This window comes from Pan troglodytes, chromosome 1 (genome assembly GCF_028858775.2).
Source record: "Pan troglodytes isolate AG18354 chromosome 1, NHGRI_mPanTro3-v2.0_pri, whole genome shotgun sequence".
Taxonomy (NCBI): domain Eukaryota; kingdom Metazoa; phylum Chordata; class Mammalia; order Primates; family Hominidae; genus Pan; species Pan troglodytes.
This window is the reverse complement of record NC_072398.2, coordinates 33,881,307-33,907,701: the sequence shown is the minus strand read 5'-3', so window position 1 is coordinate 33,907,701 and position 26,395 is coordinate 33,881,307. Positions and strand designations below refer to the sequence as shown.

Genomic DNA, 26,395 nt, shown 5'->3' with positions numbered 1-26,395 from the left:
ATCATATTGGCTAAAGAAAATGGTGAAGAAAAAGAATCCAAGAAAAGGCTAACATAATAACATAAAATCGATGAATAAAGTAACTAGAATTCCCCATTAGGTTGTGCTCCTGATGCACCACTCTTGTAGAAAACAATGTAAATCTTGTTCCCTGGCATGGGTGCAATACAGTAGCTATATCTTAAGATAGTTCCGGCCACATAAAACACAATTTCAAAGGGCAACAGTCACAGTGTTTTTATGGAAATGGGAGCCCTTGGAGCATGACTAATAGAAATCCATATGAATGGTGCCCTGGGGAATTGAGCCATGGCATGGAGACCAGTTAGGAATTAGAATTATTTAATGTTGAGTTCCTAAATTATTAATTCATTCAAAAAGTGCTATTAAGTTCTTACTGTGTGATGAGTGCTGTATTGGGTGCTGGGAGTAACTCTTCATCTGTGGTAGTTTGAAGTCCATCTCTTTATTGGGAGGATTGCGTAGGTGGTGTGTTCGCTTACTGATCTTTATAATGCTTGCTTTTACTTTTCTTCCTCCAATGCTAGAAAAAGAAGCTTTGACTAAGAAGGTACTTAGTCTTTGATTGGAGATCAGTTCTTAACGTAGCCTGCTTTTACTTTTTTCTTTTCTTTTTCTTCTTCCCACCCTCCATCACTCCCTTCCTTCTTTTCTTTGATCTTCAGACTATATATCAGACTTTGTAATTATTGCTTTGATTTCTATCGTATTGTAGGGCAGGGGGGCAATACTGTTTGGTACAATTTTTCTGGCAGTGTTTCTTGTTGTTATTGTTCTCTTACTGAGATATTCAAGTAGTTATAAATGACTACTTGAAATTGGACTATGGGCATATTATTCATTGACTGTAAAATTTCTCAGGTTTATGTCTTACACATGTAACTCTTCTTTGACCAAAGGATAAGAATAAAATAAAATAGAAGCAGGAAGCGTCACAATGGGCTGTTCAAACTAAGGAATACATAAAAGACCCGTCTTCTCTTTCCCACGGGGAGAGGGGTGTCCTTCACTATGTGATGGGGAAAAGATCAGAGCAATCAGATTTGAGGTTCATCTGCTGGTCAATGTTGGCTCTGCCTAATCAAGCAAAGGAGAAAGTTCTTTCTTTCTCTAGTCACAGTCTGAGTTCAGCAAGTTATTGTCTATTTAGTAAATAGGCAGTTGGAGAGGAGAATAAAACAAGGCAAGAATTAAATTATGCTTGAAGGCAGCATTAACTGCCAGAAGCCCAGACATGTCTAATTCCGAAGTGAATTGTATGAGCAGTCATTTCTGCAGAACCAAGACCCTAATTATGTCTCTATGTAGCCTCAGTATTATGTTGCATGTATGAACCTTTGTGCTTCTAACTTCAGGAAGGCCTTAATAAGTCAAAATGTATACTAAAAATGAAATAGGACTTGAAGACGTTCAGAAATGGAAACACTTCTAGAATACATTGTAAGTTATTTCCCTTTTAATACTAAATGAGAGAATGATGTAAAATGCACAGCTGTCAAATAATAATGGCTAATAAGGAAGCAGAAACACACACAGGTACAGTGACTTGTGAAAGGTTATACAGCTAGTAAAGTGGAAGAATCAATAATGAACTCAGATGACTTGACTCCATGGCCCAGCCTTTTAACGTTTTAGCTATGCTGCTTCCCAAGTGCTCACAATGTTTCTTATCTGTTGTTGTTATTATTTATTTCTGCCTCTGCCTTCTCATCTCACTTCTTCCCATCCTCCCCCATTCTTCTCCTCCCTCCTTCCCTTCCCTCTTCCTCTCTCCTTTCTCCTCCTTCTTTCCTCTTTTCTCCTTATGTGGGTAATACTGACTCATCAGAAACCTGTGCCCAAGGCTTACCCATCTGTTACTGTGTAACTACAGAGAAGGGATTTTTGTATTTAATTTGGTTACTAATTATTTATGGTATAGATCAGTGAAATCAACCTAAAATTTGTATATTCTTTCAAGTGAAAAGAAATGATTTATATGATTTCTGAAAAGTGAGTGGGTTTTGAGGCCAACAGAACTGAGATTTAATTCTATCTCAACTATTTACTAGCTCTGCAAACATCACCAAAATGTCTAATCTCTTTTGAATCCCTATTTCTTTTTTGGTAAAATTAAGGTAATGGTACCTCCTTTATGAGTTTGCTGTGACGATGTGGTGAGGAGTGTATGTGATGTGGCTGAATGCTTACTGAATGCTTGTTTCTTTCCACATGGGTTTCTGAATAAATTAATATCAAATTATCTCAAATCAATTTTATAAAGTTTTAAGACTATATATATATAATATCATCATATATTGTTCTATGTAGAACATAAAATATCATGAGTGCTTATAGGTCTAAACATTTTACCTGGTTGAAATAATAAGTAAACACAAAAGAAAAGATAAACAAACAAACAAAAACTATTGAGGGTGTGTATATTGCTAGAATTTAATCACAAAACCAGAGACCAAAATAGCCTAGTAAAAAAATGAATATAGAAATTTCAAATATGTTGGATATTCTATGGACTTTTTAAAGAACTAGTTTCTCTTTGGGAGGCCGAGATGGGCAGATCACAAGGTCAGGAGATCGAGACCATCCTGGCAAACACCATGAAACCCCATCTCTACTAAAAACACAAAAAATTAGCCGGGCGCGGTGGCGGGCGCCTGTAGTCCCAGCTACTCGGGAGGCCGAGGCAGGAGAATGGTGTGAACCCAGGAGGTGGAGCTTGCAGTGAGCCGAGATCACGCCACTGCACTCCAGCCTGGGCGATAGAGCGAGACTCCGTCTCAAAAAAAAAAAAAAAAAAAAAGAACTAGTTTCTACATTAAATGTTCCTAAAATCTACCCACATACTCATTTTTTTTTTTCTTGAATTAGACCCACACATTTTCTAGTGTCTTGCTATCTCTATTGAGGTAGACCCTGTCTGGATTCTTCCTTTTATTAAACTAAGAGGCAATAGCTCAATGTTTTCTTAAAAAAATAAAAATGTGCAGGAAGATTACTTTTGTTTTCTTCCTTTTTTTTAAATTTTAGGTTGAATTCTCAGTATAAATGGTAACTTTTTTTTTTTTTATTCATGTATTTCACAGAATGTCATCTGGTAATGGAAATTCAGAATAATTTTTTTTCTATTCCTTTGTAAATAATAGGAAAATAAGTTAATAGTTTCTGTCTCAAAGCTCTTTATAAGTAATTTCATTTTCTTTAGCTAGAGAGCACATTATGAGGATTTAGTGCATCAAGATATAATATTATTTTTCTTTTTTGATTATTTCGAGACTGTTACCTGTTTTGAGAATTTGTGTTAGGAAAAGTGGCCACCATGAACTTAGCTTTCAAAATTGTTTTTGGACTTTCTTCAGCAAACCAAAGTATTGCACTTGCCTGTATTCAGAGCTAAAAAAATCTCATTTTACAAAAAATCAAGCTATGTTTGCTGAGAACAGAAGAAAATGTGTTTTCAAACATAGATCAAAATGAACTTGGTTTTAGTTCCTCTTTAAGATGGCTTTTTCTAAATGAATATTAGCTTATGATTGGTTGGGACTGAGAGTAGGGGGCATTTTGAATAATCAAGTCAGGGATTATTTAATCATCTTTTGCAACAAAGTATGATGATTTGTTTAGCTTTCAGTGGATGGGACCCTAATTGTAATAAGAGAATTTAGCTCTTCCTGCCTCAAACTTGATTTGAACCAAATGAACGGCTTCTAATAAACAACTCACATGCATGTGTATACATGCACATGTGTGCCCATGTGTGCATGTGCACACATAAAATCTCTTATTTCAAAACAAGGTAGAATGTCTATTCTTTCTCCAGCAAAAGTGCTAGTCATTAGTATTGATCATGAAATATTTTCATTTGACTCTCTTTCCAGATACATATTAGGATTGTACTTCCTTTTCTTTTTTGTGTTTGGTTAACCATATAAATAGATCTGGCCAAGGATTTGTGGGCAGAATTCATATGAGTGAATGGGAAGAAGATTTCTTTTTGACAGAGTCTCACTCTGTTGCCCAGGCTGGAGTGCAGTGGCATGATCTCGGCTCACTGCAACCTCTGCCTCCCAGGTTCAAGCGATTTTTCTGCCTCAGCCTCCCAAGTAGCTGGGACTACAGGCACACACCACCACGCCCGGCTAATTTTTGTGTATTTAGTAGAGACGGGGTTTCACCATATTGGCCAGACTGGTCTCAAACTCCCGACCTGACCTCAGGTGATCCACCCGCCTCGGCCTCCCAAAGTGCTGGGATTACAGGCGTGAGCCACTGCGTCCGGCTGGGAAGAAGACGTAATTGCATCTGTGAGTGAGTGCCTCAAGATCTTCTTGCCCTCCAGCACAATTACCATAGGAGATCATGGATGCCATGTCAGCCTGGGTCCCTGAGTAACTACAATGAGCAGAGTCCCCTGCTGACTTGTTGTGGATATTTAGCCAGAACAAGAGATTAACCTTTGTTGCCTTAAGCCACTAAGATGAAGGGGCTATTTGTTCTATATAATCTCTGCTATCCTGGTTAATTTGGTAACACACCAATCATTGTTTGTCTAATTCAAGGACACAATTACAAGGATAATATTATTATTTTAATAATAGTATTGTTCAAGGAAAGAGTTAAAATAATAATTTGGGAGATTTAGACTTCATGTGCCACATTCATATTTGGTAAGTTTTATTTTAGCTTCCAAAATCTCTGACAGGCTTAGGTGTATTATCTACATTATCTTATTTAAGATTCACTAGTAGTTTTAGTAAAACGGAAGCATCAAGGTAAGAGTTCAAGTAAAATAGAGCAACCTGCCTTTTAAGAAAACCCTTCATGGGCTGTAAATTCCAGAGACCAGATCCTGTAAAAAGGCAGTTTCTGCTCTCAGCCTTACTGTTACCTCCGTTTCTGATTCTATATACTCATATAAGATTGAGTCCAGTGATGCTGAATCGGTTTTGTATGTAAAATTTCCATAAGAAGAAATATTGAGCTGAATGTGTTTTCATAAAATCAATGCATATCAAAGCATTCAGATATGGAAGAGTAGAATACTCTTATATAATATTATTTTTGAAATTTATTAAGTTGAACTGTGTGAAATTATTGACATTCAGCTGTTTTTGACCTTAAGAATCACAGTCTCACATGATTCAATGTAATATTCTAAGGAAATATATTTGAAACTCATATTTCCAAGTACTATAAAATCTATTCACACTAGATTATAACCTTTACATTATGGAAAATCATATTTAGCCACACATCTATGTTATATTTTCTTTATTCATTAGTTAACTAAAACTTTTCAAAATCCTGTTCTGATTACATACAGACTATGGAATAATTATTGCGTCTCAACTCCACAGACCAATGTGTTGCACCTGCATGTTACACAAATCTCTGCCTTTTAGACTTGTCATGTGTCCCTCTAAGACTGTCACTCCAGGTTTCCCTCTTCTTTGTTCACGTGAGCACATCATAACTGCTTCTCCTGCTGCTGAAGCTCTCTCTGGGGCCATGACATTCTAATAATGCATATTGATACCTCACTTTATTCCCTATAACACAGTTAATATAAGGCTGAAACAGATTATAACTTTATAGAAGTCCTGCAGATAATTTAAGGGAATTACAGAGCAGAAAATAAAAACTCCATGCTTGGTAATCAGACAGTGCTGCTTCTAGAATCTCTTGGCTATCTTCTTAAAGAATCTCCTCTTGGCCATTTCACTTCTCAATCCTTATAGGGCTTTGCTTACCACTCCAGACAAATTCATTCTATTGGATATCCCCTCCCCTGTGGTATAGAGGGCACATTAGCAGACCAGTTGACACAATGATAATGTATGTGCAAACATACTCTCCCCCAAATGGAGATAGCTTTTTAAATCGGGGGTCCCCAACCCCTGGGCTGAAGACCAGTACTGGTCCATGGTCTGTTAGGATCCAGGCCGCACAGCAGGAGGTGAACGGTAGGTGAGTGAGCATTACTGCCTGAGCTCTGCCTCCAGTCAGATCAGTGGCAGCATTAGATTCTCATAGGAGCGGGAACCCTATTGTGAACTGTGCACACGAGAGACCTATGCTGCACACTCCCTATGAGAATCTAATGCCTGTTGATCTGAGGTGGAAGTGTTTCATCCTGAAACCATTCCCCCAGCTCTGTCCGTGGAAAAGTTATCTTCCATGAAACCGGCCCCTGGTGCCAAAAAGTTGGGGACTGCTGTTTTAAATGATTAACTGTGACACTGGCTGTCTTAGTCTGAAGCACATGCATTTGAATTGTTTCCTTATGTAAGGTTGTTCCCAAGAATGGTGGACAGGTACTTGACTTACATGTCTGTGAGTAAACAAGCAAATAAATAAACAAATACGCTCACCAAAGTAGTCACTTTCATAATGAAGGAGGTTTTACTACACTGATAAATTCTAGCTCCCATCCAGCATATCAAGTTATTTTGGATTCCTAAAATGTCTGGTTTTTCACCTTTAATTAAATAGCAACACAAGCATATGGAAAAAAAAGTTAAATAACACTGATCATTAGAGAAATGCAAATCAAAAGCAAAGTTAGATACTATTTCATACCAGTCAGAATGGCTATTATTGAAAAGTCAAAAAACAACAGATGCTGGTTAAGTCATGGAGAAAAAGGAACACTTATACACTGTTGGTTGGATTGTAAATTTGTTTAATCATTGTGGAAAGCAGTGTGTGGCAATTCCTCAAAGAGCTAAAAGCAGAGCTACCATTTGACCCAGCAATCCCATTACTGGGTATATACCTAGAGGAATATAAATCATTCTATTATAAAAACACATGCAAGTGAATGTTCATTGCAACACTATTCACAATAGCAAAGACATGGAATCAATGTAACTGCCCATCAATGACAGAATGGATACATATACACCATAGAATACTACACAGCCACAAAAAAGAATGAGATTATGTCTTTTGTGGGAACATGGATGGGGCTGGAGGATATTATCCTTAGCAAACTAACGCAAGAACAGAAATCCAAATACTGCATGTTCTCACTTATAATGGGAGCTAAATGATAAGAGCTTATGAACATGAAGGAAACAACAGACACTGGGGCCTACTTGAAGGGGGAGGGTGGGAGAAGGGAGAGGAACAGGAAGATAATTATTGGGTACTGGGCTTAATACCTTGGTGATGAAATATTCTGTACAACAAATCCCCATGCCACGTGTTTACTTATGTAACAAATCTTCACATGCATCCCCCATCCTAAAATAAAAGTTTAAAAACAAAACAAAAACAACAAAAATGCTTCTCACATCTTGCAGCTGTTTGTTCATAACCACTCTAGTTTTGCTATTTTCATAAGCTCCCGACATCAGCAAGCCCTTGAGTATCTTCTGAGAAAAATGCTACGTATGAAATATTGCCCTAAAGCTAGGTAGAAAATAAAGTTTATTGGGATATCTTACTATATAAAGAAATCCATTTTCAAAATTGGAAACTGTGAGTATAAATATGATGATTTTTTTCAAGGAATTTCTCACGAATGTCAAAGTTTGTAATATGTCAGTGGCCCCTTCAATTTCCCTTTGCCTATTCTTCTGTTCTGTTTTGAGATGGAGTCTCGTTCTGTGGACCAGGCTGGAGTGCAGTGGCACCATCTTGGCTCACTACAACCTCCGCCTCCTGGGTTCAAGCAATTCTCCTGTCTCGGCATGCATAGTAGCTGGGATTACAGACACCTGCCACCACGCCCAGCTAATTTTTGTATTTTAGTAGAGATGGGGTATCACCATGTTGGCCAGGCTGGTCTCAAACTCCTGACCTCAAGCGATCCACCTGCCTTGGCCTCCCAAAGTGCTGGGACTACAGGTGTGAGCCACTGCGCCCGGCCCTGTTGCCTATTCTTGAGAAGCTATTTCTTTTAGTGAGGGCATTTTTTATGATATCTAGTTATAAATATATAAAATATATATATATAAAATATACACATATTTTTATATATAAAATATGCATATATTATATATAAAATATACATATTTATATATAAAATATATATTATATATAAAATATACATATTTATATATAAAATATATATTATATATAAAATATACATATTTATATATAAAATATATATAATATATATAAAATATATATTATATATAATATATAAAATATATATATAATATATATAAAATATATATTATATATAAAAAATATATAAAATATATAAAATATATATTATATATAAAATATATATAATATATATAAAAATATATAATGTATATAAAATATATAATATATAAAATATATAATATATAAAATATATAATATATAAAATATAATATATATAAAATATATAATATATAAAAAATATATAATATATATAAAATATATATTATATATAAAATATATCTAATATATATAAAATATATATTATATATAAAATATATATTATATATAAAATATATCTAATATATATAAAATATATCTTATATATAAAATATATCTAATATATATAAAATATATATTATATATAAAATATATATATATTAGTCAGACTATACTGACTTTTGTTGAACTTGTGTAGTTTGCATACTGCACTTCATGAAGCTTCAAAATAGGAAAATATATTTTATATATATATTATATATAATATATATTATATACATAAAATATATTATATATATAAAATATATATATACACACACTATACAAGTACACTATAGATATGCTATATATAAATATATATGTACTATATATACTATATATAAATATACACTATAAGTATATAGTACATATAGTATATAGTGTGTATGTACATGTATGTGTGTGTACACACATACGCACGTGTATAAATTCATCTTAGCTCTCATTTGTGTCATTTCTACCACACTTTGAGAACCTGATGAATGGATTTAACTTAAACACAACTTTGGTTTAATAACTACTGTTTCATGTTCAGTACATGATTCTGAATGAACAGGCAAGGCAACAAAGTCATATATAAGCAGGGCAGGGTAAGAATTGCTTTCCTATTTTGAAGCTTCATGAAGTGCAGTATGCAAACTACACAAGTTCAACAAAAGTCAGTATAGTCTGAGTACAGAAAAAATAATGATTTTGCTGAATAGTGTCTCTGATTTGCAAGTTGAGGACTGTTATGAAAAGATGCATAGCGCTAATTATTTCATTCCAGGAGTACTCATTGATTTGTTTGTTCATAGACATGGTTTGATTGTCTATGATGTGTCAGGCATTTTACTAGGTATTGGGAATACAGTTATATATATATATAGAGAGAGAGAGTAGCATTCTCCCTCAAGGAGAAATTTATAGGTACAAGGGAGTATATAAGCATCTACTAATAATCACTACAGGGTAGATACGGTAATAGAGATATACAGAATATGCTTTACATGCAATGGTGCACAAAAATGATAATTACTAAATTTAACTGGGTGAACTGGAGAAAATTGCATAAAGAAGGTACTACCCCGACTTATCTCTTTCTTTCCTGTTTTACATTTCATCTATCAAGTTGTCCTACAACAGTGATCTGAAAACGTATCCAGAATCCAATCACTTCTCACTTGTTTCATCATTTTTTCCTGTGCCACCATGAGCTCACTCTAGATTATTACAGAGACCTCCTAGCTTTCACCTTTGCTTTATGTAAAGTCTGTTCTCAACAAAGACACCAGAATAATCCTTTGAAACATGAGTCGTATCATGTTATTTCTCTGCTTGGAAGTTTTTGATGGCTTCCCTTTTTCCTCAGAGTAAAAGCGAATGTCTGTAAAGCAGCATAAAAGGTTTTAGATGATCCAGCCCCCATTCCTCCAGCCTCTTCTCTTCCTCTTCTCTTTCCCAGTGCTCACTCTGTTCCAGCCTCGCTAGTCCCCTTGTGATTCCCCCAGCACACCAGGAACACTCTTGTCCTGCTGCCTTTGCACTGACTGTTCCCTCTGTCAGCAGTGCTCTTTTCCCAGGTACCTACCTGGCTCACCTCCCAACATCGTCAAGTCTTTTCATCAAACACCACTTGTCAATGGGGCCCACCTTGGCCATTCTATTTAAGATTGACATCCTTTTCCCCAAGCACCCTTGGTTCTCCCTTCCCAGCTCTGCATTTTCATATTCACCAACGTCTAACATTCCATACAACGTGCTAACTTACTATGTGCCATTGTCTACTGGCTGTCTCTCTTCCTAGAAAGTATTTCTTGTAAGACAAGCAATTGTTGCTGTTTTGCTTTATCAAAATCAAGTGACATGCTGCTTAGCATATAACAGGCACTCAATAAATGCTTGTTGAATTGAATGGATGAATGGGTGTAGAGAGAAAATGATTCAACTCAGAAGGGATAGAATTCAGAAAAAAATGGATAAATCTTTAATAATGTAGAGATTTTGTTTTTCATGCTTATTTTCAATATTAATATATCTATATCTCACTGATAAAAGTTGAAGGGCTAGATTTTCATCTCTGTCAAACTAAAGGTAAGATTTTAATTTTGTTCATTTTTAAAAATGTTTTCAGTAGAACCAAACTGTACTTATTTTGGTGGTTTATACTCATTCTATTATTGCTTACAGATATAAAATCAAATGACAACATTTAAGGAGTGATTAATTTTATATTTGAGTAGCTTGGCAAATAAGCTACTTAAAATTTTCAAGAGGCTAAAATGATTAATGTTTTAATAAAGAAAATCTTGAGAAATTACTGTAAGAGGTGGTACAAAGTTTGATGTATCAAACAAGAAGCTAGTTCAAAACTTAATCTATAGCTGCAGCAAAATGTCAGGAATATTTCATTTTTATTCCTGATGTGATGGTATTATGGCTGGAAGCTTTTTTGCATGTTTAATACTTACATTGTTTTACTTTTAAATAATTGGTCCTTAGGACTCCCTGTTTTCTAGCTAAAGAGTACCCACTTCCTACGTATGAAATGCCCCTTATAACAGTTGATTCTATTTTAAGTATTAATAACATTTTCAAGGTTTTTAAATATTTTTAAACTTTCTAAACTGTGTAAAATGACAAATTTGCTGATTTGAAGGGCATGTATTTGATTTGAAAGGTGAAATCTATGGCTGAGTGAAGAAAAATGCAGGCAGGAAGGGCTATTTTTATCCAGCTGATATGTTTCTAGAGAACAATAAGCATAGTAATAGTATTGGATAAAGTGAAAGGGTGCTTAGAGAAAGTGTGTTCTTAACATGAAATTAATTCACTATGGTTCTCTAAATGAGGAATTGGTGTGTTTTTCCAACCTCTCCAATGAGAAAATATAGTTATCTTTGATGGATAATGCTAAATAATCAACTGCTTCTATTTTTAACTTAAAAACTTTTGCTCAGAAATGCTGGCTTCACAATGATTGCTAATTCCAAACAACACAAGTTTTCTTCTTCCAGTGGAAATTAGCAGGAATGTTCTTTATTAGAGATGATGTATCTGAGATTCCCTTTGATCCACTTAGGAATTCGGAATGAGCAGCTCCAGGAAAGAATTAGTTCTACCTCTCTCTCCCTTTGACAGTGTTTCATACTAAAAGATCTTCAGAGTACTGATGCTATTTCTGGCACTTGAATGCTAATGTGGACATTTTATATTAGTGCTGCATTAAGGACTACACATAAAACAAGTCAGTATGTTTTTTCACAGTTTGAGAGGGAAAAGTGAGGGGGGCTTATGCTTGACTGGAATAAATGCGTTCCTGGCTTTGAGACATCATGCAGTTTACAGGCTATCCAAATGGAAATGTTTTATATAGTTTTACATCCAAGATAGACAATGCTTTTGTTACTCTGCATTTTACCAGTGGGAATACTCACACACTTCCTGCAGTTCTTTTTGTGTAGGGGCAGGGTAATGGTTTTTTGAAAGGAGGCCTAATAAAAAATTGCCAACTAAAAGCACTCTTCTTATTTTAAATAAGCAGATTAAACTTTATAAAAAAATTCTCCTGGGCTGGGCGCAGTGGCTCACGCCTGTAATTCCAGCACTTTGGGAGGCCAAGGTGGGTGGATCACCTGAGGTCAGGAGTTCGAGACTAGCCTTGCCAACATGGTGAAAACCCGTGTCTACTAAAAAAATACAAAAATTAGCCGGGCATGATGGCGCATGCCTGTAATCCCAGCTACTCGGGAGACTGAGACAGGAGAATCGCTTGAACCCGGGAGGCAGAGGTTGCAGTGAGCTGAGATCATGCCATTGCACTCTGGCCTGGGTGACAAGAGCAAAACTCTGTCTCAAAGAAAAAGAAGTTATCCTAATTTTACTATAAAATTACTATTAAATAAATTACTAATTAATTACTATTAAATGAATAGTAATTAGCTAAAGCTGAGTCTCATGAAACAGTATTTCCTTAAAATACACAGAGGAATTGTTAGACATGTAAATTTGAAATTGCTTGTGGATCGCCCCACCTTGCCAAATCAACCCAAGGATTTATGATGAAAAGTGTAGAGTCTATAAATGAAAAGCAACTAAGTAAAAAGTGTTGTCTCAAAAGTTCTTGGGTAATGTCAAAGCTCTAGAATTTTATATTTAATAAATATTCTATCTTAATCAATTTATCCTACTGTCCATTTGTGGGTCTTTGCATTCATCTCTAATATGACACTGCTAATTGGGGCTGAAACAACTCCACCTTTATATTTCTACACCATTGCCTCTTTGAACCTGTTTACTGTTACAAATATGTTCTATTTATCCATGGTTGGCGTCTGTATTAGTCCATTCTTGCAATGCTGTAAAGAAATACCTCAGACTGAGCCATTTATAAAGAAAGGTTTAATTGGCTCACCGTTCTGCAAGCTGTACAGACGCATGGCTGGGGAGGCCTCAGGAAACTTACAATTACGGTGGAAGGCTAAGGAGAGGCAGGCATGATTTGCATGGCTGCAACAGGAGGAAGAGAGAGTGCGGGAAGAGCTACACACTTTTAAACAACCAGATCTTACAGTAACTCACTCACTATCACGAGAACAGTAAGGGTGAAATCCGTCCCCATGATCTAATCAGCTCCCACTAGGTCCCACCACCAACACTGGAAATTACAATTTGACATGAGATTTGGGTGGGGATACATACCCAAACCATATCAGCATCCATGAATAGCATCATATTCTTGTGTTTACTAAAGCTATCAGGTAGCTGGGTATGTTGTCTCACAAAGCAATCATGGCCAGGCTCAGTGACCCATGCATGTAATCCTAGCACTTTGGGAGGCCAAGGCAGGTAGATCCCTTGAGCCTAGGAGTTCAGGACCAGCCTGGGCAACATGGCAAAACCCTATCTTTACAAAAAGTACCAAAAAAATTGCCTGGTGTGGTGGCATGCCTGTACCCCCAACTACTCAGGAGGCTGAGGTGGGAGGATGGCTTGAGCCCGGGAGGTCGAGGTTGCAAGGAACCCAGATCATGCCACTGCACTTCAGCCTGGGCAGTGGGAGTGAGACTTTGTCTCAAAACAATAAAAAATTGAAAAACCAAAAACCAAAAAAAAAATCATGTCTATATGGATTGTCCCCTATTGGAGAAACTGGTAGTTTGAAGGTATTTTAAAACTAGAGAAAAATGAACTGGTTAATTCTCTCCTGCTTTCTCTTTCTCTGGCAGTTTTTATCTTCCGTTATTTGAAATGCATGAGCAACCAACTTTTACATCTGAAAGAAAGAAGATAAGGAGGCTAGTGAGAGAGAAACTTGGGAATAGTTAAAGCCTTTGAGAAACTTTGTTATGAACCTTGAAGATGTTAAAATCAGACAAAGGCAAAAAAGTTTCTTCTCACTAAGCATTGATTTAATAAGAGATAATGAAGCTAATGAAGCTGGGGGGATTTTTTTTTTTTCAGTTAATACCAAATAAAAGGCAATAGGTAATACTGGTAAGGCACCAGGAGAGGCATTTGAATTTGTCTTTGCTTCTCCTCTGCCTCTTGTCTCCTTCTTGAATATTTCTTACCCCTTTATTACTTGATGTAATACAGGCTTCATAAAATAACTAGACCAAGGTTTAACAGAAACCCATTATAACACAGCTCCCTGTTAAATGGATACAAAAAAAATAGGTCAAATCATGTTCTCTAAAGCATAAAGTGATATCATAAGTGCTAAATATGAAAGTTTGCCTGAGGTGACTAGCAGTGGGAGAGAAGGAGTTCCATTTCATTTTCTCTCTTGTCACAGTCCTTGACTTTTCATGGAATATAAGTAGATGCTTTGGACAGCTCTGATGGCCACAGACAAAGGGTGGCCATGTGTGTGTCTATCATGCTACCTTAGGATACTGTTTAGGAACATTTGTTAAAAGGACACTAAAGTATTAGGCTCTTTGATTTCCTTTCACAATGGAAGAGTCCCATATTTTATCCTTACATTCAGAGGCATTATTTTTCCCCATATTCCAAATTCAGAAGTCATCAATGGACACAGCTGGGGAGACAGGCCCATGGCACTTCTGATCCGTTTCACCAGGCTCAGGGTAAGCCCCTGCACTCTTCTGGGGTGAGATGCAAGCTTTGCCTTCCTGTAACCTCCACTATATTTCCATTGTCCCTTATTTTATTTTCTGCCTTTTCTTCCTGTTTCTTAGGCATCGTCATTACAGTTTAGCCAAGTTAATTAAAATACAGCAGCATGCTTGTAAGACAGGGCATGTCCTGCACAGTGAGCAGCATTGCTGTAGAACTAATTTGGCAGTGCTATATTTAGTTTGGGAAAGGCAGCTGTGAGCATTCACTTAATGTGCATGAATACTTTGCATTATTAGACCCTCACTGCTACTTTTACTTGTTGAAATAGGATGAGGGATATTTCTGATTTTGCATTGTTTTCCAATTTTGGTTTATTTTCTTGATTTCTGAACTTTTTTTTTTACATATTCATAAAAGAATAAAAGCATGATTTATTGTAGTCCAGTTTAAAGATGGTGTGGAAAGGGCTCTGTGGACTAGCACTTCATAAAGTAACCACTAATATAGAATATATATTAATATTGTATATTAGATAATATATAATATATATTCTATAGTGCATATAATGTATTAATATTGTATATTATATATGATATAATATATATTTATATATCAGATTATTATATGTAACATAGTATGTTGTATTTTTATACATAATACTATTATATATGCTATATGTTACTTGTATGTTATATATGTTATATATCATATATAGAATGTTGTATTTCTATTTCCAATAAAAATAGAAATGCAAGCCACACATGTAATTTTAATTTTCTAATAGTCTTACTAAAAAAGTAAAAATAAACAGGTGAAATTAATTTTAATAATATATTGTATTTAACCCAATAGCATATCTAAACTACTATCATTTGAACTGTAAATATTGAATAATATAAAAGTCATGAGATATTTTATGCTCTTTTTTAATAATAAATCTTCAAAATCGGTGTGTATGTTACACTTAGAGCACATCTCAAATCAGACTGGCCACATTTAAAGCACCCAGGAGCCACAATGGCAGTGGCTCTGAAGCGCACAGCACAGCCATAGACTAAGATCAGAATTGCTGGCAGTAACCTGTCTTAAACCAAAGCTGTTTCTTCTGTGCTAATGATATAGATTGTGTTTTTCCTCCTAGAAACGTTATGGTCTGTAATTGATAACATTGCAAACAGAAAGAAGAGGAGTAAAAGACTAACTGCAGGGACAATGACATAAATGTATCAATACACATTACTTATTTTTTTCCAAATCTAAAGCAAGTCTTGGAAAATATCTTTGGGCTTCTATTTCTTTTGCTGCCTGGGTATTTCATTTTATCCAGTGTCAAAGGGAACACTGGCTCATCAGTGGATTGTCAATTATTTCAGAGGATTGCTATAAATGTCCACCACCCACGCCCATGCAATTGTACATGGGAGAGTTTTAAGACAAATTTCCGGAAGCAATTTCACCTTTGAAAAAGAAACTGGAAAAATCATTTTCCTGGATCTGCTTAAACCATGTTGAATATTTTCTCCCACATTCGATTAGGCAGAGTTTAAATATGATAAAGATATTATTAAACCAATGGAGCATGTGTTTAGATATACATGCATTAACCTCTGAAAACAACAGCAACAAAGAACCACAAAATGAAGACTTGTTCTTTTCTCACATCTTTATTACTCACTTCTCATCTTCCTTTCACACTCTTAAACTCTCCAGCTGCTCATCTCTAACTTGCACTGACACTAATTCTGGTAACTCACTAGATCAGAGACTACTTTAGCCCAAGAAACCTAAATAATTTCTTCCCTTGATTTCCCAGGAAAAAGAAATCTGTCCCTTCTTGGAATAGAATTTCCAATATGAATACAAAGTAGATTTAATGGCTTTAAATTTTAAAATAAACACCTTTAGTTTATTAAACTGGATTTTTGAACATTGTTAAGTCTGTTTTAATTATTATGATGGACTTAGGGTAGTTTAAAGAAAAAGCAGTAAATTTTATCTGCACAATTCAGGGTTTTAAAGTTCTGTTGGGCAGCCATTATATTTCAGGCACTGAGATTGGTGCTAGAGATAGAAAGATGAATAGGACACAATCTAAGCCCTCAGTGACCAGACTCTAATAGGAAACATGATGATAGACATGAACCAGTAGCCATGATACAGTGCTAGAAGTCCAAAGAAGAAATTCATAAGACCCTGGACAGTGAAGAGATGATGTTTCACAGGGGAATAGAGGAGTGAAGGAAGGAGTCAAAAGGGGACCACTTCACTAAGGCACTAATGGACCAAATGTCTGCAAGACTTAATGCAGTCACAGTATAGGATAATAGTGGAAATAGAGTAAAACAGCTGGAATGATTAGAGTTGTGGTCAGAGATTAGATCCAATCTATGAACATGGGAGTGGATATTGACCTACAGCAAAGGTTAAAGTGCTGGGAAGTCTGAAGGTGAGTCACTGACATAGAAATGGAAACTTCCCCAAGAGGATGGCAGGAGCTGCTGGGAAGGGGAATATTTTATAAATCAACCACTTATTTACCACCTCAAATTTAACATAACCCACATGGAATCCTAGTATCGCTACCCGACTATGTCCTACTCTAATGTCCCAGTCTTAGTAAATATCACCCCGCATTCATCCAGTAGCTCATGCCAGAATCCTCAGTCATTCCTGATGCTGTCTTCTTTCTCACCCCCATGGCTTATGCATCACAAGTCCTAGTGATTCCATGAACAAAGCATGTAAATGCTCTCCTCCATTTTCAGTCTCTATACCACCACTTTGATGCATGCTTCGCTATCTCCAAAACTACCATTTTCACCTCCCTGGTCCACCACAGTAGCATCCCTCCTACATGTCCTGTTTCCCTCCTTACTTTTCATCAACTCCTTTCTTTTATCCTATGATCTTCAAATTTTGTAAATTATTAGTAGTAAAAAAAATTTTAGCATGTGCCTGCAATGTATGCATATCTGTAAGTTGCAAAGATGTACTACTGTTTCTGTACTAATATATTATACATGTTTAAAATGTGTGCAAAAGTACAAATGTTAAATGATGAGTATGAAATAGTGCTAAAATATTTTAATCATACTTATTGATCATACAAAACCTTTTTGCTCTCACTAAACATTAATAATAGGAGAAATGTGATTTGTATGCTTCATTATTTTTTCAAATCTGGATTTAAAACTTGTAGCAAATCCCAATTCTGCTTCGTCATGCAGTTTATTTTGATGATTAATTTAATAGCTGTCATGTCTGAAAAAGATAACTCACAGAGACACATAGATCTGGATGAAAGAAGTACATCTTTGATTTTACCAACTAGACATTTGTGTCAGTCCATTCTTGTGTGGCTGTAAAACGTACCTGAGATTGGATAATTCATAAAGAAAAGAGGTTTGTACTAGAGTTGCCCAGCAGTGTTCCAGAGCACTGGCCTTCATATATGTTGCATGTGGCCTCTCTGAGGATATTTTGAAGATCCAATCCTGTCCATGCCTATTTTAAGATTTTAGTTTAAATAATACATTCTTCATTTTAGGTTAAATAGTTAGAAAAAATATAATTATCACTGAAATTTAAACACTGACATTTAATTATAACTATTATGTATCTCCTTAAATGTGCCACTGAAACATAAATGCCAAAGTGAATTGATACCCAACATAAGGCTAAATAGCACAGGGAAAGCTCTTCTCATTGCATCCATCAGGTGACACAGAATTTTGATTCATCCCATGACTCATGTTATTAACCAGATGACAGAAGGTGCTGTCTGCTAGCCTTTTCCATTGGAAATCTCCTCTTTTCTCTGTGTATTTAATGCATATTTTTTTTGGAAAGGCATTTTGAGATTTTATGTTTATCCCTTTCATCATCAAACTGTCAATTTATTGTTTGTTTATTTATGTGAATACAGACTCATGGGTTTCTGCCGTAATCCAATGGGTTATAATCTGTTACAATCATTTATTTTGATCTTCAAGTTGTCTAAGGCTTGGCCACTGGGAGCCCCTTGAAACTTCTCTGAATTTTTGGCATATCCCCATTATTCCTTGAGCAATTCCTTATACTCCAGCTCATTAGATGTTCCAGACTCAACTTACAGTTTCTCTACCTTAGCCCTGAATCCTCCATTTCTCCAAGGTGCCATGATTTCTTTTAGTGGATAAAGGACAATAATATTTAGAGAAAATATATGAGTGTTTATGGCTAATGGGGGTATCACTGCTCTTACACACTCTTAGTTGACAGAGCTAAGGAATATATTTTATACTCATGCATACGCATATTTCCATATCTGTTTATTTTATATCTATATATTTTGAGAACCATGAATTCATACTGGTATCTCTAGTTCCAAGCTGATATAATAGAGTTACTTCTGGTTTTCTGCTTTTTTATATTTGTAATTCCTTTCTCATCCATGGTGAAGCTTCTGATTCTTGTTATTCTCAATATATTATTTGATCAGTCTCCTTGTGTGTAGCCAATCTTGAGTTGCTGCTACTGCCACCACCAGGAACCCTGCAGGGACACCCTCTCCACCCTGCTTGGTTTCTGACACTATGTGCTGGGCCTCCCTCTTTGGGTTGACCTCGTCACCCATCTCAGACTCTGAAACCCACACTCTGCTGCCATCCCTTGAGTAGACATTCTTCTCATGCTGGTCTGGCTCTGACGTTTCACTCTGGTACCATGGCCGTCTCCCAAAGCAACTGCACGGATGGCTAACTAGTTCTGCTCCATTTCACTGCTTTGGGGCTGAATTGTTTAGAAAAGGGAGAGGAAGAGAAAAGGAAGCAAAACCATGTTTTAGTGGACTGGTCCTGTATTGCTGCAGTGAACATAAAATGCCGTTTTGTTATAAATAAATACTATTAAATCTAGGTTTCCTGGATGAGATTTGAAACATCATTAAATGTTTTGGTTTTGCTAAATACATAATGAATGCATATTATGGCAAATGACTTTAAGGTTGCAGCCCACCTCTTTATTCAGTTGTTACTTTTGACTTGGCATTTTCTGAATACCTTAAGAACTTGAACAACAAACAGATGATTACCCTCCACCGCCTCATCACTATTACCACCTGGGTCATCAGACAGTGGTACTTGTAGAGTTTCCACATTGTCCTGACAAATAACAATTTACCCTTGAACAATGCAGGAGTGAGGGGCACTGACCCCTTTCCCTGCACAGTCAAAAATTTTTGTATAACTTTTGACTCCTTAAAAAACTACTTGGCTGGGCGCGGTGGCTCACACCTGTAATCCCAGCACTTTGAGAGGCCAAGGCCAAGGTGGGTGGATCATGAGGTCAGGAGTTTGAGACCAGCCTGGCCAACATGGTGAAACCCCATCTCTACTAAAAATACAAAAAGTAGTCAGGCATGGTCGCAGGTGCCTGTAATCCCAGCTACTCAGGAGGCTGAGGCAGGAGAGTTGCTTGAACTGGGGAAGCGGAGGTTGCAGTGAGCCGAGATCGCGCCACTACACTCCAGCCTGGGCAACAGAGTGAGACTCCATCTCAAAAGAAACAAACAAACAAACAACGACAACAAAAAACACACAAAAAAATACTAATAGGCTACTATTGAGAAGCCTTACTGATAACAGTCAACACATATTTTGTATAATTATTATGTACTTATTCTTACAGTAAAATATGCTAGAGAAAATAAAAATGTTATTTAGAAAATCATAGGAAAGAGAAAATATATTTACTATTAAGTGGAAATGAACCATCATAAAGGCCTTCATCCTTATTTTCTTCATGTTAAGTAGACTTAGTAGGAGGTGGGGGAAAGGGAGGGGGTGGTCTTGCTGTCTCAGTGATTGCAGAGGCAGAACAAAATCCACATATAAGTAGACCCACACAGTTCAAATGCATATTGTTCAGGAATCAACCGTATCTAGTTACTATAACTCAATCATATAACAGTGTATGAAATTTTATCTAAGCACACAAATTATATTGTTTCTGAAATTCAGTATCCTCATCTATATTTAGGCTATTCTTGCATTGCTATAAAGAAATACCTGAGACTGGGTAATTTATAAGAAAAGAAGTTTAATTGGCTTATGGTTCTGCAGGTTGTACAGGAAGCATCTGCTTCTGGGGAGGCCCCAGGAAGCTTTTGCTCATGGTGGAAGGCAAAGTGGGAGCAGGCATGTCACATGGCAAAAGCAGGAGCAAGAGAGAGTGGGGTGGGAGGTGACATACACTTTTAAATGACCAGATCTCGTAAGAACCCACTACCGTGTAAACAGCACCAAGCCATGAGGGATCCACCCCCATGACCCCACGACCCAAACATCTCCCACCAGTCCCCACCTCCATCCAGCATTGGGGATTACAATTCAACATGAGATTTGGGTGGGGACAACTATCCAAACTATATTATCATCTTTACAATGCAATAAGATATTGTGTAATTTGGATGAGCTTCATAAAATGGATTGTTAAAGAAACCCCAATAGCAGAGCAGTGAAGAGAATTTCAAGGATGCTCAGTGATATGATGACAAAAATAAGTTGAGTTTACTCCGCAACAAGTGAGTGTTTGATTTTGCAGCCACACCTCATCATTAAGACAGTTAACACTGTATTTCATACTTAGACATTTTTGGAAGAAAGATATTATTTAAAATAATGCTATAAACCTTAGTGTTATTTTTCTTGACATTGTCTTTATTTAAAAAGATTAAGTACTCTTGTAATTAATCTTTACACAATTACATTAATATTTATAACATTAAGAAGTAGAGAAATTACTAGCCAAAAAAAGCAGGTTAGGTTAAGAAGACCTTATGAATATTACATATACTTCTCTGAAAACCAGAGAAAACATCATGTACTGTTCTGTCAAGATAATGTGATACTTAAATAATCCTTTTAGGCTTTTTTTTTTTCTTTAAACCTGGTTGGTAAAGAGAATAATTGGAAATGTTCCTTTTACCAGCACAGTTCAACAATACAATGAAATGTCAATATTTTAGAAAATGAATTAATGATAATTGTTAGGAATTTTAGTCTAGGCAACCGCTGAAATTGGAATGCAAAGTAGGCTTCTAATTATTTTTACAAATTTAGCTAGAGGGATGTTTTTAACTCAGCTACTTTTAATATTTAACTTTCTTCAAAGCATTAAGGTATATAAGCATTCGAGCACTGAGAAAAGCAAATTAAAATTAAAATACCACCTCCAAAAGGGACAGGAAAAAATCCCGGTCAAAGATCAGGAAGACTTCAGTAGTTTTATTTCTGGTGAAGAAAATTTCCAAATGGTCATTCTTAAATCCTAAATTCTCAGCTTTGCTTCAGATTCTTTTGAAGCCATCCGTTAGGTGGAAAAGGTTCCCCACATCAAAAACAATGATTATATCTGTACAGAATAAGCTCTTTTCTAAAAAAAAAAAAAAAAAAAAAGTCAAAACTCTTACAAGTATTATCGATACTTGAGTTGGCTGTTGGTAATTGGAAAAACCTTACAGAGTTTCAGGTAGAAATCCCTTATCTAGTGATGATTCTGGGACAGGGACTGGCTTACCTTTGACAAATGACAGTTTATAGTCAGTTGAAGATTACTTAAGAAGAGAAAGTATAGCCAATTCAAATGAAAAATATAGATAAGGCAGGGTAAGCTCCATAGGAAGAAACTGATTAGGACAAGATTGTAGGACTGCAAGGGAAAAAAAGTGACCTTGTACATAAAGTGAGAAGGGAAGGCCCTGAGTCAAAGGAATGCATGGTGGAAGGGGCTTTGAGAGAAATAAAATATGAATTGCTTTCTTACCATAGAACACCTGGAAGAATTGCTATTTTCACATTTCCAAATCACACCACATGTTTCTATTCTAAGGTAGCTGACTGCAAATAATTGTAATAATGCTGTTCGGACAGTCATCTTTTGGAGATGGACTATTTAGAAAACTAGAAAATTTTATTTTTACACTTTTATTCATGACCAGAAATCAAAACTCTATAAAGAGTATTGCAGGATTTCAAAGCTCACAGGTAGTTGGGGAAAGTATGCTGGGTAAAAAAAAAACTGAAGCAGAGAATGTTGGTTTTCCAATGTATGGAAAGGCATGGAAGTGCGAAAGCCTTGTTCAGGAGGACAAAGCTTTGGATGGCTCTGAAAGTCAAAGTGAAATAGATAATTAAGCTAAGTAAATAATTTTGTTTAGAATTAGCCTAAATTTGAGGAGTTGTCTAAGTTTATATAGATAAGTTAAGCAGCATATTGAAAATGAAACGATGTCCAATCTCTTGGAGATTGCTGAGTTTTATGGAAAACAGGACTCATGCAACAGCATTATCTAAAATTGGAGAACCTCCTGGGTATTAGCTACTATTCAACAATGAAATTCTAAATTCAAAATTAGAAATTCAACAATGAAATTCTAAGTGGGTAACCCCACTTAGAGGGGAGACAATAATTTCTGCCATGTGGAGAAAACATTTTTACATGAAACGGACTCTGGACGCTATTCTATCAAAAGTCATGGTAGGATGATACCTACTCATGTTGCAGACGCATGGCTCAAAAACAGCAGAGGCAGAAAGAAAGTATTAAGAAGTACTGCTCCTCAAAAATTGGCTTTACTTTCTTGCAAAAATAGGGAGTTGGCATTTTGCAGAGTTGTTTGGAGGCAAATCATCTCCTTAGAAATGCAGTTAATAAAGACCACTTAAAAAATGCAATGAAAAAAATTTTTTTCAAACTGAAAAGACTGAAAATTTTCTTTAAATCATGTTACACTTTTTGTGACAAGGAAATAACTACTCAAATGACCTGGAGTAGAGCTAGAGGGAGCCAAGGAAACTTACAAAAGTGAAAACATTATGCAAACATGAAATTCAGGACTGGCAACTACCCTTTATCACACTCGTGTGTGTAGTAAAATATAATGAATTACAGTTTAGTCAACAATGTAGAGCTACAATTTGGAAATATAGACTCAAATAATCTCAATCATTTTAAAATTTCTTTATACCATTGAAAATTAAATACCTTCTTCAGGTATTTTTTTACTGTGATATCTGAATCAGAGAAATTCCTAGGGGCAATTGCAGTCTACTTCTGATACTTAGGTTGCGTTGAGCAAATAAATAGCACCTCATAAAGAACTCTGCCTCCCCAAGGTTTATTTAGGGCTGGATATGCTATATACTGCATAATATAACACCAGTAAAGGGAGACTTAAAAGGGAATAAAAATACTACTTAAATAACTTTTTACCTCAAGAAAGCCAACACTAAGCCCAGGACTTGGCATATAATAGATATTCAACAGGTAATTGCTAAAATCCATAGTTTCCATTTTTATGTACTTTGTATATCATGATATGCATCCATTATTTTATAAAGCTGTAATCAGTTGGTAAAAATGCAATTTTATTTTTTTATCAGTTTACTTAATACAACCATAGTAGTAAGAAAAATGGTTTCTGTAGCTGACAGGCTTCTCATAAACATTGACTTCATACATGACATTTATTAGCCTCAAGATTATGCTATTAAAAATATGGCTCAAAGAATATCTTCTTACATACTTGCCTTTTCCTTTGCTGGAAATTCATGGTCAGAATTAATTTCTATAAATTATTGACTTTTATCAAAGGATATGAAGATTTTAGTCTGATTAAAATTGGTTTATAAGTTGCTTTCTCTTCAGGCCGTACCAACACACACTGGTAGAGAACCTATGCAAATATCACCTTTATATGAAAGTTCCAGAATGTTTTTGTACAGGAGGAGGGCTATGTCAGTCAATGGTCACAGATTTCTCTTACCAGTCAGTTAGAATGTATGTAGGAATCTGGTCTATTCAAATTACCATGTTGGGTACTTTTATGAGGAGAAGAAATTGATAGAATGCATAGTCTCTGTCATTAACTTACCATCTAGTTGGGAAGACTAAACTTATTTTATTAAATTACTATACTCACAGCACTATCCAAGATGTTGCAGTGTGGAGAGGGTAGGAAGGAAGGTTGAACTTGATAAGAAACAGAACAATGGTCCTTACCTTCAAAAAATTGGCCACGTAGCTGACTGGAGTCAATGGAGTAGTAAATATTCCTTGTGGTTATAACTGAGCTTACTGTAAATTTCACACATTTCAAACTTCTAGAATAGAGAACTTTTATCCTTCTTAGGCCACCCTATCGATCTTACGTACTTCAGGAAAATTACTCTAAAAATGTTGAAATATGGCAAGTGCTTGTTTTTAAATTATGTTGCCACCATGACAAGGGCTTTCTTGACATTATTTGAGATATGTTAGATAACCTGAGGACAGTAAGGTTTGGAACCATTATTGAGGAGGCAGATTCTAGGCCTCTGTAATCATGATACTTTGCTCCATTGAAAAGCTATCAGAGGATTAACATTTATAGTTGCAGAGGAAGATGTTAGTGATTCTTCTGAAGTGAAATTGTTAACGTATCTTTTTTGTTTGTTTGTCTTGTTTTTTATTTGTTGTTTTGTTTGGTTTTTTGAGACAGAGTCTCACTCTGTCTGCAAGCTGGAGCACAGTGGCGTGATCTCGGCTCACTGTAACCTCCGCCTCCCGGGTTCAAGCGATTCTCTTGCCTCAGCCTCCTGGGTAGCTGGGACTACAGGCGCGTGCCATCACGCCTGGCTAATTTTATGTATTTTTGGTAGAGACGGGGTTTCACCATGTTAGCCATGATGGTCTCAATCTCCTGACCTCGCGATTCACCCACCTCGGCCTCCCAAAGTGCTGGGATTACAGGCATGAGCCACCGCGCCTGGCCAACCTTTCTTTAACTTCAAAGATTGCATTCCGTAAAGATGATAAAGCTCAGGTTCTGGAATAGCCTGGTGAGATATTGTCATGAAAAGTGGTGAGAGAGGTGAAAAGAGTTAGAGGGCTGGTAAGGAGAAAGGAAAAAAGAAAGAAAGAAAATCTGATTTAAAAGATCTATATATACAATAGGCGTGATGTTCTTCACTTTAAGAATGAGATATTAGCATCATAGGCTTCTTAGAATGCTGAGGAGTCTCTGCAATGACTAAAAAGTTAGTTTGAGGAAACATATTTTGGACCTTTACTATGAATAGAGATGGCTATGAGTCAGTGCTTTTCACCGGCTGCATCTTCCTGCTGAGAGGATCAAGATTATCCCATCAGAGTCAACCAGGAAGCAGATTCTTTGTACTGGATTGTGTATCAAAAATGTGATTGATTCATTTGTCCTTTATTCACTTACCCATTTATTTGTCCAACAAGTACTGACTGAATTCTAACTATGTACACTCTTCTAGGAGCTGGGAATACTGAATAGAATATGGTGGACATATCCTCTCTAGTGTCATGAAGTCAGGAGAGCAATCAGACTAGTAATTGTAGTAAGTTGTGTTGAGCAGCAATGCTAGGGAAGTACAGAGGGGTATGGGCACAACTAGCAAATGATTCTAATGTATTCTAGAGGATTGGGAAATGGCTCCATGAGGATGTCCAGTTTAGCATGAGTAGGAAATATCCTAGAGAGGGACTGGGAAACAGCATTCTGGATGAGAGAAAAACAGGCAATGAATGAACAAAGGCAAAAGAAAGAGAAGAATTTTGAGGAAATAAAAGAAACGTTCAGGATGGCCCCCGACATGGAGTTTGAGAGGGATGGTAATTAGAATTGAGGCTGAAACAGCAGGTAAGCCCTAGATTACATGAGTCACTTTAAAGAGTTGGAACTTTATTGTAAGTGAAACAGGCATCAATTGGTTTTATGCAGGGGAAAGTACTAGGTCGATTTGTGTTCATTACAGGGCAATTTGGCGGCTGCGTGGAGAATGCATTTGAGGGGATAGGGAATTAAGTCAGCAAGATTGGTTAGCAGACCACAGAAGTAATACACATGAGACAAAAT

The 26,395-nt window shown here is 36.1% G+C and overlaps 1 protein-coding gene and 1 long non-coding RNA gene across 3 annotated transcripts in view; one reads left to right on the top strand and one right to left on the bottom strand.

The window, feature by feature from the left end:
- KCNK2 (potassium two pore domain channel subfamily K member 2) overlaps window positions 1–26,395 on the top strand; it is a 153,447-nt gene that overhangs the window by 118,554 nt on the left and 8,498 nt on the right. The window lies entirely within an intron of this gene.
- LOC134808123 (uncharacterized) overlaps window positions 18,905–26,395 on the bottom strand; it is a 174,239-nt gene continuing 166,748 nt past the window's right edge. The window contains exons 4-5 of the long non-coding RNA XR_010150440.1: window positions 21,701–21,903; window positions 18,905–19,260 (exon numbers count right to left, since the gene is read on the bottom strand). This is a non-coding gene — a long non-coding RNA (uncharacterized LOC134808123). The remainder of the gene's footprint in view (window positions 19,261–21,700; window positions 21,904–26,395) is intronic.